Source organism: Lithobates pipiens, unplaced genomic scaffold (assembly GCF_037356315.1).
Source record: "Lithobates pipiens isolate NorthernLeopardFrog02 unplaced genomic scaffold, aLitPip1_a1.2 Scaffold_10, whole genome shotgun sequence".
Classification (NCBI taxonomy): Eukaryota; Metazoa; Chordata; class Amphibia; order Anura; family Ranidae; genus Lithobates; species Lithobates pipiens.
In genome coordinates this window covers 70261280-70279972 of record NW_027507686.1, presented here as the reverse complement: position 1 = coordinate 70279972, position 18693 = coordinate 70261280, and positions in this window count along the sequence as shown.

Here is an 18693-nt window from a genome sequence, read left to right as displayed (position 1 = left end):
GTACTTCAAGGCTGAACAGATCTCTAGCCAGAGATCATGGCAGTCAGCACATTGACTCAAAACTTGAACAATCAACTGAGGGTATACAGGAACCTTTTTCCAACCGTACCTGGAACGTTTCCCGCTTCCTTTATGGTACTGGAAAAATGTGAATTCGTCAATGTCCTTCCCAACTCAGTAACCAGGCACTTCTCAGGATGCCACTTGCTGGCCCTCCTCCAAAGAGTCCTCCCCCGGTCACTTCCACAAGCTGTGGTGTCCCTCCAAGACGAGAGCACACCCAAACGCTTTGAATCTTCCCTCAGTTACTGCTCCTTGGAACAGCCGGCTCCGAGACTCGGGAACAGACGGATCGCTACCCCAGACCAGACAGGTCTATCAGGGGCCACTAACAGGAACATGTTGCGGGATGTCGAACACCCCGTGACCGGGACCCCTCACGGGGCTACCCCGGTCCTGGAACCAGAACAGACCCCACGGGTCTCACAAACAACTCCGGAACCCTGAACACGTGGCCCACCCCTGTTTAAGTACCCCCTCCCAGACTCCTCAGTGAGCCCCGGCACTCCTGCTGATTGGCTCCGAGAGGGCCAATACCCAAACATCCAACCAGACTTGGTTCTGGCCTGTCATGCGCACCTCACCGTTCACATGACCAGGTTCATGGCCAGACTGGTGTTAGGCCTACCTACAAAAATTAACCCTCAGAACCTTTATTGTCCTGAGGCCAAAAACTAAATTTACAATGTGTATGACATTTGATCCCAAATGTCATCCGCTACACTGGCAATCCTTATGGCTTTCTCAAGATTTAAGTCTTCTTCATGCAACAGCTTTTCTTGAATATCCTTAAACTTACTGCCCATCAGAATACGGTCTTTTATCATATCTCCGGCATCATAGAAACCACAGTCTTTGGCAAGCAAGGGCAGCTGTGTTACCCATTCATCTACAGACTCAGCTCCACACTGGTTCCTCTCATAATTCCTTTGCACTGTGGAGTTTCTCCTTGGGTTGCAGTATGCTTCAAACTTTGCAAACAGTACCTCTGTTTTCTTTTTGTCCTCTGCAGTGATCTCCCCACTTGCTTGCCAGAGTCGGCACACATCGCATCCTTTTTGTCCCAGATGTATCAGAAAGTTATATTCTGACTTTTGATGCGATTACTATATGTATATTCTTTTTCAATAGAAGGCTTGTACCTCAAATGGACAGCATCCCCTGAAGAAGCCCAGAATATGGGTGAAACATGTTGGGAATTCCATTCAAAAGTTTAAACAAACTTTAAAATTTTTTTACTCTGTCTTTAAATACAACTTTTTCTATTATGTTTTCGAGATCACTGTACCACATTTTGCACCTTAAAAATCCCACAAAACTCTCCTATACCTATTCATTTAAGGGATGTGGTGTTAATAAAAGTGATTTCCCATAGTTATAAAATCCATTTCCTACTATTGGGTGTTTTATCACACCATTTCTAACCACAGACTCAAAATTTCCACTCAGTTTTTTCTCATATTGATCCCCTTTTTTTAGGGGGGTATTTCCTCTCTCTATATAACTACATAGATGGTTGTATATATATATATATATATATATATATATATATATATAGTGATTCTCTATTGTATTTATTCTTAAAGTATCTATACATTTTTGTTTTTTCTTACTTTGCTAAAATTAATATGTTCTGCATTATTTAAAAGTAATGTTTTTTTCGTAATTCAAAAATATAGGATTTTATCATGGCCACATTCTGTGTGGAGGACAGGGAGGGTTTTATGACCAAAATACACCTTCCCCAGAGTTCAGTGGTGGTAAAGGAAGCTAATTTCGTCAAATCTTTTGTTAAACTTCAAAGATCACTAGAAAAGAAAGTTAGAATTTTCTGGCATAAGAGATATTTTGAAAAATACATTGAAAACAAAATCATCCCTTGGGATTAAGAATCCAAATTTTCCCAAATTTGAAGAAAATAGAAGGAAACATTAACGAATAGATGGGAATCAAATCTAAAATTGTGCTCCTTGGAGATGATATCTCTATTGTGTCATCAATATGAGACCAAACTCAATGAGGTGGACGATCAAATTGGTAAATGGTATGCAAAACATATTTCTCTTGCGAGTCTCTCTCTCTATTTCTCTTGCGAGTTTGCCCTCCTCCAGTGCCTGTCCAAACCGAGAGTGCAATTTCTGTGCCATTTTGACTGCATAGTTTTTATACCATTCAGCGGGCAGACCGTCCAATCCTGGGGTTTTGTTCGGGGGGAGTGAGTAAATGAGTAAGTGAGTGATTTTTTCAATTGTCAGGGGTTCATCTAGAATAGTGTTGTGCAAGTCCTCTAGTACAGGGAACTGGAGGGATTGAAAAAACTCCGACATTTCCCGCTTGGCCAGAGGGGACAGGGATGAATAAAGGTTTTCATAGAAGGACTTGAATGTTTGATTAATGGTCAGGGGGTCAGATGTTATAGAACCGTCAGGTAACTGAATTTGTGGTATGGTCCTGTCAATGTATTCCGTACGGAAGAGGTATGCCAACATTTTGCTGTTTTTGCCACTATATTCATGCAGTCTGGCCGTCGGATACAGCTTACAGCTGCTGTTGCTATATGCCCTATGGAGATCCAGGGCCCTGTGCACCCCACCAAGACTCCATGGGAGTCTGGAGTGGGAGTCACAGAGTATTGGGCCCTGGCAGTCTCCAGGGAGGACTACAGGGCCAGAAGGGCAGCGTGAGAGGTTTTCCTATGCTTGGAGATATTGGAAATGTAAGAGCCCCGCACGGTCGCCTTGAAAGCTTCCCATGTAGGACCAGGGGAAGCGGAGCCGGCATCCCCCCCCCCCCCCAATAGTGGGACATTTCCTGCCGGACCTATTCCTGGAATTCGGGGGTGGAGATCCAGAGGGGACTGAGTCTCCACTTCCGAAAGGAGGGCTGGTGGCCCAGTAGTAGTCCCACCCTAAGGGCTGAGTGGTCTGATATCGTCAGAGAAAGGTATGCGACTGTCTTGACATAAGGGACCAGGTCGGGGGTCCCTAGAGCGTAGTCCAACCTGGAAAGAGTACAGTATCTTCGGGATTGGCAGGAGTATTCCCTTGCCGCTGGATGGCTACGTTGCCAAAGGTCAACGTATCCAAAGAAGCTACACCACTGACCAAACAGTTTATATTCATACTGGAGGGGCTTCAATCTGTCTAAACTTGGGTTCAAAACTGAATTAAAGTCTCCCAGCACAAGGGTAGGAAGCATTGGCAAGGTGGAAAATTGTGTACTCAAGTCCATGAAGATTGCAGCCGTGACAGGAGGGGGAACATACACCACTACCAGCAGCAATGGCGTGGCATGGATTGTGCATTGTATAAAAATATAGTGTCCCCTAGGATCCAGGGCCACATGGTCGCAGGAAAAAGGGAGACCCTTTTTTATGAGAACGGAGACCCCCCTGGCATAGTTAGAATATGTGGAGTGGTATCCGTGCATAACCCAATTTTTCTTTTGTAAGGCAAGTATTTTGGATCCCATAAGGTGCATTTCCTGTAAGCACAGTACATGTGGCCTATGTGCCTTAAGGAAATTGAATAGGGAAGCCCTTTTAAATTTAGAGTTTAACCCCCTGACATTCCAGGAGATGCATGTGACTATAGACATGATGGGGTTTTAAAAATGGGACCAAAAAGAATCCGATGTGAGCAATTGCTAACATGGTTAAAAAAATTGTGTTTTTCACGGCTGCAATCCTGGACCGGGGAGGAGCTCGCGAGGGAGAGAACTTATACACACCACAGACATCCAATTATACATCAATACCTTGAGATACAAAAATCCAAATGGAACTGGGATTTTCTCAATTTTAACCCCTGCCGTATACCAAAAACGAGGGGCTGGCTTAAATCCCAAACTTCTAGTAGTCACTAGGAACATGGCCAATACAGGCAAGTCAGCAAACAACTTTGATCAGTCAGTGATCAGGGGTTACCAAACTTTTTGCAGCTTAATCATCTCGTGAAGATCTGTATCCTCTTGTACAGCAATGGAGTACCTGCCACAAGGTACGGCCCCCCTGGTTGGGGCAGAAAAAGAAAACAAGAGAGCTTTGTAGCTGGTGCGGGGAGACCCCTATCAGGTAGCAGGGGCCCGGTAAGATGTACGACCAGGCTGGTGCTGAGATTCATACCAGGATAGGGCGTTTGCAGGGGTTTGGAAAAAGTGCACCTGGCCCTGATGTACCACTCTCAGCGTGGCAGGAAATTGCATGGAGTACTGTATGGTTTTCTCCCTCAGCTTCTGTTTGATGTGTTGGTATTTGGCTCTCGCTGCATGGACAGCTGGAGAGTAATCCGGGAAGAGGGATACTGATGCATTATACATTTTTAGGCTCCCTTTTATGCGGGCAGCACGCAGGATGGCGTCCCTGTCCCTATAGTTTAGGAGACGGATCACCATGGTGCGAGGGGGGTTGCCTGCAGGGAGCGGTCTGCCAGGATACCGGATCTGCACCCTCGACCCGTTCTGGTAGGCCCACCAGGCGCAGATTGTTTCTATGTAGGCGATTTTCCAAATTGTCGACTTTATCCTCTAGTAATTGAATTTTGTTACCATGGATTTTTAATGCAGGTAGGACCAGGCCGACAGCGTCTGCTAGATCACTGAGACATCGCTCCGTATCAGAGACCAGGTCCTGCACTTTATGCATGTCCTGGCGCATTATAGTAATATCCAGCTTTAGTTCCTCCACCTTGCCCATTATAACAGAATGATTTATCTTGATAATTTTGAGGACATCCAGCAATTTTGAGGACATCCAGCAGGTTGGGCTCCGGTTCCGGGCCGTCCTCTAGGCCGCCATCGTTGGGAGAAGGATGGGCCGACGGTGCTGAGGGAGCGGAGGTCCCAGGGGATGGTGGCGGTGATGGGTCTGGCTCCTCTCCAAAGAGATCCGGCATGGATGTTAGGGACGCTTGTGGTATGGTGGAGCGGCGGCCATTTGGCAGGAGCACGTGGTGATACTCATCCTGGCCGGGGGCTGTTTCTTCCCTATCCACCAGATTTCCCCCGAAAATGGATCGCAGGGTCTCCCTTGAGTGTCTGGGAGAAGTTATAGGCGATTTAGAGTGGCAGGTAAGGAGGATGGCATAGGATTGTGCAGAGGGATCTCAGAGCTGCTGTGAGAAACGTCTGCTCACATGCTGTGTCAGGCCACGCCCCTTCACTACATTCTAGTCTAGCCAAGCCTATATCTGACTGCAGGCCATTCCTGGTGTTTGTTTTCAAATACACTTTCAGGCAGGCAGACAGGTGATTCAGTGATCTGCAGTACATAAAATATATATACAGTCTCCTACATATATATCCACTGCATTCTAGTCTAGCCAAGCCTATATCTGACTGCAGGCCATTCCTGGTGTACTTTTTTCAAGTAAACTTCAAGCGGTGTTTTGCTAATAAAATTTTACAGCATGTCTGGAAGGCAACCAAGGAGAGGCAGACACTCACAGGCAACTAAAAGAGGGCAAGCAGGCTCTGTGTCTACAGCCAACAGTGCTGGTCGTGGGCACAGTGCATCGTCAGCACGTGCCCGTAGGGCACGCTTGTCCTTTTTTTCGGCAGCTGGCCATGTTGATCCACAACATGCAGAAGAGTTGGTAGAGTGGATAACTAAGCCATCCTCATCCTCCTCATCCTGTCACCCAAGCTCAGAGTAGTTTGCCTGCCAATGCAGCTGACAAAGCAGCCTATTCCTTCGGCTCAATGTCATCAGTCACTCCTTCCCTAGCCCCACCATCATTCACGGAGGAGTCTTCCCCGAACTGTTCGACCACAGTGTTGGGTACATGCTGCAGGAGGATGCGCAGCGTTTTGAAGGCTTCAATGATGGTACCCAGGTTGAGGATCGCAGTAACGTGAGCCCAGAGAGAGGGGGTGCCCAAGAAGGACAAGAAACTGGCAGTCATGTTCCCCCAGCTGCAGCATACTGCCAGCTTTGCTCCAGTGAAGAGGAGGGAGGGGATGATGAGGTCACTGACTCTACGTGGGTGCTTGATAAAAGAGAGGAGGAGGAGGCACATTTCCAACGAGGCAGGATGCCCTCCAGGGGCCAGCTTAAGGGCAGCCACCCGACTGCATCACACCGCAGAGCTCTGCATGTACAGGGTGCTGACTCCCTGCGTATTTTGAAAAGTTCTTTGGTGTGGGCCTTTTTTGATACGTGTGCAGCAGATCACACCATTGCTGTTTGCAACATATGTCTGAAGCGTATCAAGCATGGCCAAAACAGCATCTGCTTGGGCACCACATGCTTGACCAGACATATGTCAACCTCCCATGCAGGACGTTGGTAACAGTACTTACCAAACAGGGGCAGTAATTACAGGGGCATGTAATTACAATTCTTCATATAATATTTCATAGCAGGGCCCATTCCAGCACCCACCAAGTGTAATTTTGAGGGCTTACAGTGTTCTGGTACCACCAACACCTAAGGCCCAATTTTCTGCAGAGTATAATAGGGCAGGCCGTATAGTATATACAGGTGGCCCCCTACTTTCAAACATCCCACTTACAAACGACTCCTACTTACAAACGGAGGGAGACAACAGGAAGTGAGAGGAAATCTACCCCTAGGATGGGAAAATCTCTCCTGTAAGAGTTAATATGAGAAAAAGGTGTCTCCACTGATTCTTTATCACCAATCCTTGTTTCCCTAAAAAACCAAAATTTTCTAAATCCAATTCTCATTGGGACAGAAAGTGAGGTGAAATCTTCTGAACAGGGGCACAGACAGCAAAACAAATGTTACAGGGGTGATAACCCTTCCCTGTGTTATTCAAAAAGCTTAAAAATAGATTTTTTTGGCTGGCGCTACACTTACAAAATGTACCTGTTCCAAATTACAAACAGATTATACATAAGAACAAACCTAAAGTCCCTGCCTTGTTTGGACCGCCTGTATACTGCTGTTCAGAGTATATAGGGCCTGGGGGCCCCGTGCCTTTTCTTTTTTTAATTTGGGTGCAAGGTTCTCCTTAATATCCATACAAGACCCTAAGGGCCTGGTAATGGGCTGAGGGGGGTATCCATGCTGTTTTCAATCATTTTTATCCATATTGCCGGGGCCCGACATTACATTACAGCCGCAAGCAGTTTTAAATTACTTTCCTGACGCATCATGGCAGCGCACACACTGGGCTGTGACTCCGCCTCCACAACCTGATAAGACTGGTTAGCTATAAGATTTGAAGAGGGGTCCACCGTTGCATTCTCCTTTTTTTCCTCACCTGAATGGGTTATCGTTAATTCGATCGGTTAGCAGATGGAACCCCTTACCGCATCATCCCAGCTAGGTTCAGCCTCTCCTACCTGGAAGCCCCTGACAGTACAGTCTCTAAATGAGCTATAACGCAGGGGGCCCCACTCTAATGGTCTCAGGGACAAGGAAATTTCTACACCTGATACAAGCCTTAAAAAGGTTTTTACACTTTGCAGGGGTCACCATCCTATTTACTTTGACTTTTTCACCTCTCTTTGCCTAATAGCATACCTCTCTTCTTTCTACTTTCCTTTTTTTCCCATTCCGTTTTTCTTTTTCTTGCCTTTGCTTCCTCCGAGCATGCTGAGCCCTGTAGTCCTACGGTGGGATGCCCTCTCCATCATGGCAGCCGTGTTAGGACGCTCGGCGCTCAGGAAGTGACACTGGCTCTGCCCTCTCCATTTGCCAGTATCCAAGATGGCGCGGGGGCGGCCAGGGCGTATAGCCGGCGTTGACGTCATCCCCTCAGCAATGGCGGTCTATTTAAAACTGCTTTTTTCCACTTCTACTGCTGCTTGTGATTTCTACACTACTCTCCATCTTGGTTTGTTCACACAGCCTGCTGCCTTGTAAGACAAATCCGCCCTAGCCTCTGGTAAGTCAGTTTTTCTATTTATTCTATGCCAGTACCTGCTGCTCATACTCTGCATTGGCTCTTATACTGAAAACCTCTGGTCATAGGTATACTCTATTCTGCCCTATGGAGACCGCTGCCACAGTAGACCATCCAAGAACTATAAGGTAAGGGGCGTATGGATTGGTAAGTAGTGAAGAGGAGAAAAGAGAGCACTGCCATTAATACCTCTCATTTTGGTAGTTCTGGCAGGTCATCGGGGTCATCCCATTCTAAACAAAAGGAACGTTCCCCCTCGAGACACTCCCACTCTCACCGTAGTCGGTCAAGATCTTCCCGAGAGTCATCGTTCTCTCACCATCATCGAGAGGAGCACCATACCCGACCTGCGGTTAATACCTGCTAGGTTTGCGGAGCGCAATCGCTACCAAATAAACTTGTGTGCCAAATCTGTCTAGAGGAAGCAACTCGAGACAAGGAATCCGATGCAAGGGAAGCATCCAACATAGTAAGAGAAACAGTTAAAGAGTCAATTTTGCAGGTGGCGGCATATGAACCAATTAGATCATCTAATTCAGCCTCAACTTCACATACCCCTCAAGATCCAGATGACTCCCCAGAGGAAGATGAACCCCTGGCCCCTACAGTATTCGATTTTGCATTGATAAACCCCCTTTGCTAAATCAGTTAAGGAGGCGACATCGATCAGTACTAATTTCCACACTCCAGCAGTTTGGGTGGATAATAAATTGGAGGAAGAGCAGCCTGGTCCCAGTACAGAAAATGGTCTTTTTAGGAGCCGAATTAGACACCAGTACCAACACAGTCAGTCTTCCCCAAGAGAAACTATATCCACTCGTCCGCAAAATAAAAAGGCTCCTGTCGACAGACCACCTGTCCGCAAGAACGTGCCTGAGCATCATGGGCTCGATGTCCTCGACCTTTCTAATGGTTCAGTGGTCCCAGTGGAATTCGAGGGTACTCCAGAATTCATTCCTAACACAGTGGAACGGGTCTTCAATGACACAACAAATATCGATCACCAGGTCAGTGAAGAAATCTGTACGATGGTGGACTCAAATCAGCAACTTAGCACGCAGTCGTCCTATTGTACATCCACTACCAGAAATAGTAACGTCGGACGCCAGTCGTCATGGGTGGGGAGCACACCATCTAGACCGGGGAGCACAGGGCCGTTGGTCCTTCTGCTCACAAGGAGTAGTCTCAAATGTTCTGGAGCTCAGGGCCGCATAGAAAGCACTCCTAGCCTTCGGTCCCCTTCTCTCAGGGAAAAGTGTCCTTCTGCGCATGGACAATACGGTGGCTGTAAACTATGTCCAAAGGCAAGGGGGCACCAGAAGCAAAATTCTAATGCAAGAAGTTCGACCCATAATCGAGTGGGCACAGATCCACTTGACGGATTTAAAGGCAGTATACGTACCAGCGATACACAACCAGCTCACGGACGATCTGAGTCGAGTATTTATATCGAACAACGAATGGTCTCTCAGTCACCAGGCCTTTGCTCTTCTCACACGCAGGTGGGGAACACAGATATAGATTTAGCGGCAACATCAGCGAACTGCAAATGTACCCGCTTCATAGCAAGGACCGCCTATCCAACAGTGACGGGAATGGACTGTCTTCACCACCCTTGGAGATTTCGGCTAGGGTACATATTCCCTCCGGTGTCCCTGATAGCCAGGTTTCTGGCCAGACTGAGGAGTTCATCATCCACAGTGGTGGCGGTATTACCCTTTTGGCCCAGGAGGCCATGGTTTGCGACCATCCTGCAACTAAACAGGAGCTGCTTCCACTCCCACCGTCTCCGGACTTGCTCTCGCAAGGACAATTCCTACACCCGTCACCAGAGCGGTTACATCTGACGGCTTGGAAATTATAAGGGGAAGGTTGTTAGATCAGGGATGTTCGCTAAGAGTAGTATCTACACTACAGCAAGCAAGGAAAAAATCAACAAACAACATATATAATAAGATTTGGGAAAAATTCTCCATACTAGCTCAACAGTAGTCCTGGGATTCCCTCTTTCCATCAGTCTCTCAAGTGCTAGAGTTTCTTCAACTAGGTCTAGAGAAGGGGTTAAGTTCAAGCACCCTAAAAGTCCACGTGTCTGCCCTATCTGCAATGACAGGAGTCAAATGGGCCTCGAACCCCCTCATCGTACAGTTCCAGAAAGCGTGCATGAAAATAAGGCCTCCCAGGAAACCATTTTTTCCGACCTGGGATCTGTCAATTGTTTTGGAAGCTTTAGCAAAAGAACCCTTTTCTCCACTAGGATCAATATCCTTATGGGACTTGACACTCAAGCTATCATTTCTAATTGCAATCACGTCGGCCAAGAGAGTTTCCGAACTGCAAGCTCTGCTAATTAAAGAACCACACCTAGTTTTTTACCCAGACAGAGTCATCCTCAGACCCTCGGACCAGTTTGTACCCAAGGTAGCGTCTAGCTTCCACTTCAATCCGGAGATTAATCTCCCTGTCTTTCTCAATACAGACAGGAATCCTCACCCTCTGGACGTGAAGTCCGTCATCTCCACCTACCTGGAAGTCACCAGTCCATTTAGAAAGACAGAACCTTCTGGTCATCGCACATGTTGCCAAGAAGGGCCAGGCGGCCTCCTCAAGAACGATAGCTTCTTGGCTGATTAAAGCTATTAAGAAAGCATTTCTAATCCAGCATCTTCCAATACCAGAAAGTCTGAAAGCGCACTCAACGAGGGCGGTAGCGGCTTTTTGGGCAGCGTACTGTAGAGTATCCCCAGAGACTATATGCAAGGCAGCAACTTGGACTTCAAAAACCACATTCATGTCGCACTACAGAATAGACCCGGCTCAATTAACTACGGTTGAGTTCGGGAGATCAATCATTCAAACTAATTCATCCATACCATGTACCTGAGTAAATAAAACCTTCTAAAAGCACCCACCCATGTACCGAGTTATTTCCCAATGTATGTGCTGCCATGATGCATCAGGAAAACGGAAAATTGTATACTCACCTTTCCGTAATTTTCCTTTCCTGACGCATCCCATGGCAGCACACAGAAGCCCGCCGCTCTAAGGTGATAGTTACTGAGAATGCAACGGTGAACTCCTCTTCAAATCTTATAGCTAACCAGTCCTATCAGTTTGTGGACGTGGAGTCACAACCCAATGTGTGTGCTGCCATGGGATGCGTCAGGAAAGGAGAATTACGGAAAGGTGAGTATACAATTTTCTGTTTTTATTCCTTTTAGAAATGTCATTTTGTGCACTGACTTTTCTAAACACGGGAAACCCACACCACTTTACAGGCATACTATAGTCACCCCCCCCCCCCGTATGATATTTAAAGGAATATTTCACTTTTATTTTTTTGACTTTAAGCATTATTAAAATCACTGCTACCAAAAAAAAAAATGCAGTTTTTAAAACTTTTTTTTTGCATTGATAAATATTCCCTGGGACAGGACCTGGGTCCCCAAACACTTTTTAGGACAATAACTTGCATATTAGCCTTTAAAATTCGCACTTTTGATTTTTCACGTTCGGGTCCCATAGACTAAAGCGGTTCACACAAAAATTGAACCTCTATTTTTGGAACTCTCCTCCTCCTGTGTCACATTTGGCACCTTTCAGGGGGGAGGGGAGTGCAGATACCTGTCTAAGGCCACGTACACACGGGCGGACTGTCTGTCCAACTTAGTCCGCTGAAACGTGTTTCAGCGGACAGTCCGCTCGTGTGTGGGCTTCAGCGGACTTTTTCAGCGGACAGTCTGGCGGACTAAGTCTTTCGGAATTTCCGTAATATTTTCCGTCCAACTTTGGTTTCAGCGGACAGTCCGCTCGTGAGTAGGCAAGTTGGACGGACTAAGTATGGCGCATGCTCAGAAAGGATTTACACGGCCGAAGGTTGCATTGCAGTGTATTGGACGTCGTATTTCTAGTCCCGTCGTACGTGCTGTACACGTCATCGCGCAAGCTTTCAGCGGACTGTCTGTTCATCGTGTGTGGTCAAGTCCGTTCATTCAAAAGTAGGACGGACTGTCTGTCGGATTGTCTGACGGACTTAGTTGGCCAGACAATCCGCCCGTGTGTACGCGGCCTAAGACAGGTATTTGCACCCGCTTCCAGGCATAGACTCCCACGGGAGTCTATGCCTCTTCCTGTCCTGCCGCTCTGTCTGCTGGGACACACACGGGTCCCAAACACAGCATGGACCATTTAGATTTCCCTGCACGACTCGCGCATGCTCAGTAGGGAACCGGGAAGTGAAGCCACAAGGCTTCATTTTCTGATTCCCATAGAGAAGATGGCGGCGGCAGCATCTGAGGACCGAGGGACGGTTTGGTCTCGGATGCTGGCATCGCTGTACCCTGTGACAGGTGAGTGTCCTTATTTTAAAAGTCAGTAGCTACAGTATTTGTAGCTACTGACTTTTAAAAAAAATTTTTTTTACGGGTTTCGCGCTTTAACGGTGTTCGAATGTTTGTACAAACTTTCGGCCCGATTGTTTGTTCTGCTGCAAACCGAACAGGGGGTGTTTGGCTCATTCCTACTTAAAGAGGAAGTAAACTCTCCCACTCTGATGCTTCTTTTCATTTAGTCCATTATAATAAGTCATTATCAGACTATAGCCACTGTAATCCAGCCGAAATCGCATATTACTTACTGTTTAAAGAAACTTTAAAAAACTTGTTACCAGGGGTTAGGCAACACCATCTTAAGTATTGTTTTCTGAGTCCACAGTGGAGTGTATTTCCGCCCTTACATTGAGCACTTCCTATACTGTTAACCAAGCCTCCTCCCCAATCCAAAGTTTCTATGGCAACCCTGCTTCCCTGTTCATAGCTTACTTGTTTATTTCATAGTATTTACTTGTGCCAATGTCTAATGTTTCCCTTTGTCAGACTTATCAGCTTCAGCTGATAAGACTGCAGTAATGGCCAATATTTAGACTGTATGTGAGGTCACACGGTCACATGTTGTGTAGGAGGAAGCTCTGAGTGAGTAGCAGAGTTCAGTGTTGTGCCGTAGGAAGTCCTGATAACAGATAGATAAGACATAGAGAGTGTGCCTTAAATCAGGGGAGATCTGGGCATGCTCAATGACTTCATTCTACAGAACAACAAGAATTACAACAATACTAAGCAAGTAAGGAGATATCTACAAGCAGTGTTCATTAGGGTTTTTTATGCTGATTTACATGGGACAAAGTTGTGGGGGAGGGTTTACAACCACTTTAACATGTTGATTTTGTAAGGGTAAACTTTTTTACTTTTATTTGAAGGTTTTAATAAATGGCTTCATGCTTAGAGGACTGTTCTTTGGCTTCCTCTCCTTTTATGTGTGATATGAACTATATGTCTCTGGATGATGGTTTAATTTATACACCAGGTCTGATACAAGCGCATATTGATCTTCCTTGGGATATGCTTAGGAGGTCAACAACTATTGGCGAGTTTGGTCCCTGGAGGGGATACAGGTGAAGGCACGAACCAGAGTTGTCCAGAGTGAAGTCTACTCAGAGCCCTTTATATTAAGAAGGGGTGCAGCATAACTTTTATTGCACATTTATTTGCATTATTGCACTTTGATCTGAATTGTGGGTTGCAATTTATGCATATTAGCACTTTTAAAGACACAGTTACATATAGTTAGCATTTGTTTTTGCACAAGCATGGTATATGTTTATATATTGTTTGGGAGTTTTATGCAATATTCAGGCCTAATTTTTTTTAAACGAGCAAAAAATGCAAAAATAGCCCTGGCAGCGAAAAAAAATTGAGAAGAATTTTCACCCTCTGCCTGGCCATTTAAAAAAAAAAAAATCCATACTTACCTACCTGGTGGTGAGTTCTGCTAAGTTTAGATACCCACCCAACTGATCCAGTGCTTTCCAGCTGTGAGGCTCTTCTCTTCTGGTAGCGCTCGGTCCCATGTCGCCATGTTTCCCTATGACATTGATAGGCTGCCGGCTGTTCGGTGTTCAGTTGAAACATCTCCTGATGACTCCCAATAATGAGCTGACAGGGGCTCCCCCTCTTCCTTTTCTCAATGAAAGGCTATGCCACCTTGGATATGTGACTGCATACCAGGAGGCAAAGGGAGCAACAGTGCATGTCATTCGCCTAGGCAAATGACTTGCAAGGGCAGCGAGATGGGCATTTTATTAAAAAAAGGTAAATAAAGGGGAAAAAAGCAGCCCAATTCTATGCAGAGGACCGGAGGAGGGGTGGAGAGGAGGGACCATGTTTAGGAGGGTGAAGACCCGCAAATGACATCACGCCCTTGGTGTTTTTGTCTGCCGGACCCGACTAGTGGTGTTTCCATCTGTCTACGGTATCTACCATCACGGCCAGTCTGCTGCTCACTCCTGGAGCCCGGTTTGATGCCATTCGATCACCGTATTTGCTCTGCATATACCAGCCCCTCCTGCACGGCATTGCGTGCTTGCCATACATAGTTACATAGTTGGTCAAAAGATATCCTTTACCATCGCAGCAAGGCTACATACAGCTGTTTCTCCCTTCACCGCTCCACAAGGTACTGACACAGGGGCATTTGTGTTGCACAGCCAATTCCTACATGTGAGGAGTTTTTTATTATTGGATATTATTTTTATACATCAATAAATTGACTTATGATTTTAATTAACTCAATTCATCCAAGATCATTTTTATCTGAGGCAGTCTTGATCAGCGCTTTTAGTTGTGGTCATCTCTAAATGTTTGTTCTTTTTCCACACCACTCCTGGTGTGCTTATCCACACAACTGCTTTTTAGCTCTTCCCAGGATATCCTACATGTGTCCCAATCGAATTGATTACCCAATCCCTGGCACCAGATAAATATTGTTGCTTTATTAACCTTTCTGGGAAGGCTGTCCAAAAGGTTTAGGAGTGTGCCTATGGGAATGTTTGACCATTCTTCTAGAAGCGGTCAGGCACTGATGTGGATGAGAATGCCTGGCTGGAAGTTTCTGCTCTAATTCACCCCAAAGGTGTTCTAGGTCAGGTTGAGGTCAGGACTCTGTGCAGGCCAGTCAAGTTCCTCCATCCCAAACTCGCACATCCATGTCTTTATGGACCTTGCTGTGTGCACTGCTCCAAATCATTTGGTGAAGGGGGGATTATGGTGTGGATTTGGTTCTCAGGGGATGGTCTTGGCCCCTTAGTTCCAGTGAAGGGAACTCATAAGGCGTCAGCATACCAAGACATTTTGGATAATTTCATGCTCCCAACATTGGGGGAACAGTTTGGGGATGGCCACTTCCTGTTCCAACATGACTGCACACCAGTGTACCCTAGTACATGGGATGAGATTATCGGACATATAATCGTCCGTTTTTTATTTTTGCATGCTAGTCTCATATCGAAAACAAATAAGTTACTAAGGTACGAAAATTCTCATATGACAGAATAAAAATTTGGAAGTAATGTATTTGTATTGTACTTTTGGATGAAAACTCAATCTGGTATCGTACGAGAAAAAGGTTCATGTTTGTCCCAGACGAAAGCTGTGTACTAACCATGAGATTATCCTGATGAATGGAAAATGGTACTGGACAGCCGCACTCCGAAAAAGCCTTTTTATTCAAAAAACACAAAATCCAAAATTACATGTCACAGCAGAACAGGAAATATGACGCATTTCACACTACACGCACTGTGTGTAGTGTGAAACGTGTCAGATTTAATGTTCTGCTTTGACATGTAATTTTGGATGTCATGTTTTTTGAATAAAAAGGCTTTTTCAGAGTGTGGCTGTCCAGTACCATTTTCCAGTCATCGCTATAAGCATCGCCAGCACCTGTGGCTTCTTTAACTAATTGAAGATCAGTGTTATCAGATGACCCTCCTGGAGCGGTGATATTTCTTTTCTCATGAGATTATCCTACAATGGCTTCAAAAGTGGTATTTTTTTGTACGATTGCTCACCACATTATCACAGTCCTACTATTTCCCACTACTGAGTCCCTGATCAACTGATCACCACCATTAATAGAAGTAAAAAAAAATGTCTAGTATACAGTATATACCATAGTTTGTAGACGCTTTAACTTATATATCAATATACTATACACTTTTTGGAATTTTTGTTTACCAAAGACATGTAGCAGAATACATTTTGCCCTAAATTTATGATGAACCACCAAAAGAAAGCTCTATTTGTGTGGAAAAAAAATGATATAAATTTTGCTTAGGTACAGCGGTGCATGACTGCACAATTACTAGTAAAAGTAGCGCTGTGCTAAATAGCAAAAAAATTGCCTGGTCATGAAGAGGGTAAGCTCCTTTCCGGAGCTGAGGCGGCTAAAATCTAAACTTTTTGCACCAAATAAATATTGCTAATGTTTATTTAAAACTGACTACCACTCTCCTGCATTTGATCAATTTGTATTAAATGTAAATAAATGTGATATGCAGTTTGTTGCTGAGATTTTTAATCCATTGTAAATGGTCATGTAATGGCACTCGTGTGTGATTATCACGTGTCCTATTAAACCCTGTTGCAGGTTTATTAATGTTCCCTTGCTGCTAAGCCTATGATTTTTGGTCATATAGCAGGCTCATCTTCCATGTGGCATATATCTTGCTCTGAGTCTCACATGCTGCTGTCCAGTCTAATTAATAATAACAAAGGGATCTTCCCTGTCTCTGACCCTAACTGGTTTACTCAAAGGGATTATAGAGTCTTAATCTCAGTGATAATAGCAAAGCCATGCTTTATGTCACTTAGTTGTGAAGGCCATGCTCTGTAAACACCCTTATGCCCCGTACACACGAGCGGACTTTTCGACATCCAAACTCCGACGGACTGAGTCCGGCGGACTATCCGATCGTGTGTGGGCTGCAACGGACTTTAGCGAAGCTAAAGTCTGACGGACTTTAGAAATGAAGCATGCTTTAAATTTTCCCGACGGAACTCCGCCGGACCCGGTCCCCTTTGAAAAATCCGCTCGTGTGTGTGCTACTCCGACGGACTAAAACCGACGCTAGGGCAGCTATTGGCTACTGTCTAGGAACTTCCTACGTCGAATCCAGTCGTACGTCATCACGTTCGACTCCGTCGGAGTTTGGTGTGATGGTGTGTGGTCAAGTCCGTTCGGTCGAAAAGTCCGCCAGAACTCCGTCGGAACTCCGTCGGAACTCCGGCGGAACTCCTTTGGAGGTCTGTCAGACTTAATCCCTCTCGTGTGTACGGGGCATTAGGTGTGTAGCTCCCTTAAACTGAATCCTAAAGCCAGCCATACATGGATTGAAATTCAGCCGGTTCAGCAGGGACTGGTCCATGTATGGGCAGGCTGGCTGTACGGAAGTCGATCTACCAAATTAATTCTGTAAAGCCAGCCTGTCCGGTTTCCCCAAACGATCAGTGCTGCTGGCTATAATCGGCAATAGTGTTTTGAGTGAACCGTTTCAGGCCAAGCAAAAGTTCTGCCTGAACATCTCTTAATTAGAGCCCTAATTGGTTAAAGCTTTGCACCTGCTTTGCCAATCAGCACTGTCAAAGCCCTGATTGGAGAAAGTGATGATTACTTTCTCCAATCACGGCTCAGTGCTAATAATCCCACCCCGCACTATAAAAGGTAACTTCCCATAGAAATATTTTGCAGTATTGTTGGGGTGGAGATAGAACAGGCCTCAGTTTGCAATCGGACAAAAAAAGGCCACTTTCGACACAATCGTCTGATAATCGGATTGTTAGTACAGAGCTTTTGAGAGCCAATCACAACAGTGCACCCGATATTATTAGATTGGACAAGCACGAAAATTTTCCTCGTACGATACCAGATCGTATGATTTTTGTTTAGTCAGTATAATTGTCATCCGAAAATACAATACAAATACACTACAACACGACATCACTTCCGATTTTTTAATTTTTTTTTAATGTCGTACGAGAATTTTCATGACTTTAGTAACCTATTCAATTTCTACTTGCGATTATAAAGTGAAAAAAGTCGGACGATCTGTTGTCCGATTTTCGGATCGTGTGTACGGGGCATTAGTGTATTGTTAGTATAGTATAGGAGTATAGTGTGTTAGCCCTTGTACACACGGTCGGAGAATCCGTCGGAATGTGTCCTATCGGACCGTGTTGTCGGATAATCCGACTGTGTGTGGTATGCATTGGACTGATTCCGTCGGAATATCCGTCGGACCAAGTTTTCCAACTTGCTGGAAATATTTTCCGACAAACTGATCCGATCGAACATACTCCGATCATGTGTAGAGAATTTCCGATCGGACAAAGTGCCACGCATGCTCAGATCAAATTCCTACATCAAAGCTATTGGCTACTAGCCTTAACGTAGTCCCATTGTAACGAAATTACGTCATCCGTTCTGAAAGATCGGATTTTCCGACAACTTGGTCCGACCGTGTGTATGCAACAGTTTCGGACACAATCCGTCGGACAAAATCCATCGGACAAAATCCGACGGATTTGGTTGACAAAATGTCTGACCGCGTGTACAAGGGCTAAGTGTACATGGCATTGTTTAACACAGCTTTACATAACATTCAACTCTAAGTGTAGACTGTTAATGTAGTGTTAGTATAATGTGTGAGTATAGCGTGTCGGTGTAGTGTGTTATTGTAGTGCAGTGTTTAACACAGCATTACATAACATTTGGTGCTATATACAGTGCTGTATATGCTTTTTTTTTGGTTGCTGCGTGTTTTTTTTTTATTGGTCCCTTGCCTGCCCCCTTTTTTTTAATTGCCAGATGCTGTTTTTCTGACTGCAATGCTCGTGTTCCCCCTTCTTTTTTTTTTTTGCAGTTTTTTTGGATG